This window comes from Spea bombifrons, chromosome 5, assembly GCF_027358695.1.
Source record: "Spea bombifrons isolate aSpeBom1 chromosome 5, aSpeBom1.2.pri, whole genome shotgun sequence".
Lineage (NCBI taxonomy): Eukaryota > Metazoa > Chordata > Amphibia > Anura > Pelobatidae > Spea > Spea bombifrons.
Window position 1 is genome coordinate 78,343,936 of NC_071091.1, and position 2,988 is coordinate 78,346,923.

General features: G+C 48.2%; 1 pseudogene; it reads right to left on the reverse strand.

Moving 5' to 3' along the window:
* Positions 1-1,359: 1,359 nt before the first annotated feature.
* Positions 1,360-1,539, reverse strand: LOC128498552 (uncharacterized; annotated as a pseudogene).
* Between the last annotated feature and the right edge of the window lie 1,449 nt (positions 1,540-2,988).

The window sequence follows — 2,988 nt, forward strand, 5'->3', positions numbered from 1 at the left end:
CAAAAATAATTCTCAACCCCAAGACCTGATGGTACATGGGGCCGAGTAGTGCTGGAAGGCCGCCAGTGGAAACGTGCGCTCACCGTGTGCAGTGGCGTGCAATACCACACACGGTGACTCCGGCATTTCTGCCAGGGCAATTTCACCTCGGGTTCCATTGCTTTCCCGAACCCTAAGGCCAGAGGATCAGTGTCATCTCCCCCCACCACAAGAGGGAAGCCCGAGGTGCGTGCTCCTTGGTGCCGCATTCTGTGCACAAGGCAGCAGAAGCCAGACTACGATACCGAGTTCCCTCACGGAGAACTCGGACAAATTCCAACCCCCCCCATGGGAGGGTCGGATCTTGAGTCTCACCCCGAAGAGTGAGACTCCTTGCTGGCCTTCTTGAAGAGAGGAAAGGGCCAAAAGGCTCCAATCCTCCTCCAGCAAAGTCCAGGCTTCACTGCCTCTTAAAAAGAAAACAGTGTCCAAAAACGAAGTGACAAAATCGTGTGCCAAAGAATAGTGATGGCCAAGCCGTGAATTTCAAAAGCCGTGAATCAAAAAAAGGGGGACAAATTAATTGGCACTCGTGACCACACGAAGTGATTAAATAAATAAAGAAAAATAATTTAAGGACAGGCCATTTCTGGCCTGCCGGATTCAAAAATAAATCTCATCCCCAAGACCTGATGGTACATGGGGGCGAGTAGTGCTGGAAGGCCGCCAGTGGAAACGTGCGCTCACCGTGTGCAGTGGCGTGCAATACCACACACGGTGACTCCGGCATTTCTGCCAGGGCAATTTCACCTCGGGTTCCATTGCTTTCCCGAACCCTAAGGCCAGAGGATCAGTGTCATCTCCCCCCACCACAAGAGGGAAGCCCGAGGTGCGTGCTCCTTGGTGCCGCATTCTGTGCACAAGGCAGCAGAAGCCAGACTACGATACCGAGTTCCCTCACGGAGAACTCGGACAAATTCCAACCCCCCCCATGGGAGGGTCGGATCTTGAGTCTCACCCCGAAGAGTGAGACTCCTTGCTGGCCTTCTTGAAGAGAGGAAAGGGCCAAAAGGCTCCAATCCTCCTCCAGCAAAGTCCAGGCTTCACTGCCTCTTAAAAAGAAAACAGTGTCCAAAAACGAAGTGACAAAATCGTGTGCCAAAGAATAGTGATGGCCAAGCCGTGAATTTCAAAAGCCGTGAATCAAAAAAAGGGGGACAAATTAATTGGCACTCGTGACCACACGAAGTGATTAAATAAATAAAGAAAAATAATTTAAGGACAGGCCATTTCTGGCCTGCCGGATTCAAAAATAAATCTCATCCCCAAGACCTGATGGTACATGGGGGCGAGTAGTGCTGGAAGGCCGCCAGTGGAAACGTGCGCTCACCGTGTGCAGTGGCGTGCAATACCACACACGGTGACTCCGGCATTTCTGCCAGGGCAATTTCACCTCGGGTTCCATTGCTTTCCCGAACCCTAAGGCCAGAGGATCAGTGTCATCTCCCCCCACCACAAGAGAGACTACACTTGATCTTAGCCAAAAGGCCGAGAAGCGATAACCTGAACAGGGCGCCTTGCCAGTGGCACGCCACTCTCAGCAGAGTTGCAGTGAGAACCCCCGCGCCGGCACCCACAGCTGGAAAAGACGGCCTGTACCACCCCTGCGTCCTCTTTCCCTCCGTGCTAGCAGATTTGCACGGGTCCGCCCCCACGGGGAGGGGGGTTGGGGGCACTTCCGGCCCAATGAGAGCAGCTGCTGCAGCTTCGTCCCGCTGATTGACCCGACCCACCTAAGCACCTGACAGACGTAGTCCTAGTCTAATCCTATTAATTGCTGGCTTTGACACTCACTCACTCGTCAGCCAGTCACTCACTGGCTGAAAAGCACCATCAGAGGGAGACACAAACCAAGCCATGCATAGAACGACAGGAACCAGGCAGCACAACAGTCAACTGTAAATGCTACCATGAAACAACAAACACACTAGCACTTTAATTCTTCAGTGCGCCCTCAACTAGCATGTCCCTTCATGACCAAGACCAGCCACACATGGCATGGCATGAAGCCACATGACAGGTATAAAGGGGATATAGAGGCAAAAGGTGATCATTGTTGACCTTATTTGCATGTGCCTACCCAGAATCCCTTGTGGTTGTGGCAGCACCATGAGATTTCTGAGGGAAAAGCAAGCCTTCTGGCTTGTCTGGTGTCTGTAGATTGTTTAATAATGCTTCTGCTAGTCAGTAGCACACCACTAGAGGGTGCCCATATATAATGTTATTTAAGAATGGCATCATGATTGAACTGTTGCAAGTATAAATAACATTCCTATAGCTGTGAACACATTTATCTGTGACACAAGACACATTTTTCATTTATCACGAGTAATACCATCCATCCTAGTGACAAAAAACGGGTGCTAACTGTATAATATCAGTTCAAAAAATTGTATCTACGTGACAACAAATGTGTTGTATTTTGCTGTAATTTGTTGTAATTTGCTAAAGGGCTTAGCAGTTGTTTAGATGTACTTATACTCTCAAGTGCATTTTAATAACCTGTTTCCTGTACATACTTATGTAAATAAGTATATAAATGCCAAAAAAGCAATTCTTAATTACTAAAGAAAACACAATTAAAATATATATTATATTTATATAATGTATAAATATCAGTGTCAGTGGGAAAAAATATGTAATACTTCCCAAATGTACAGCAGCAACCCAGGATGGCACTCTCCACTATTCTAAACAATATGTATATGATGGGGTGGGTGCTCAATGGAAAAGAAAAAACACAATAATAGTGCAGAATGATCCAATTATATGATAATAATGTGAAAACATGTAGTTTTGTACTTACTGGCACAAACAAGTTCATCTACAAAGATCTTTATTTCCATTATATCTAAAAGTCCGACCCGGCCTGGCTCCCGGGAACCTGCCGCTGGGTAGACGGCCGAGGTTTCCGCCCGGGGTGCCGCACCAGCGGTCCGACTCGCCCCG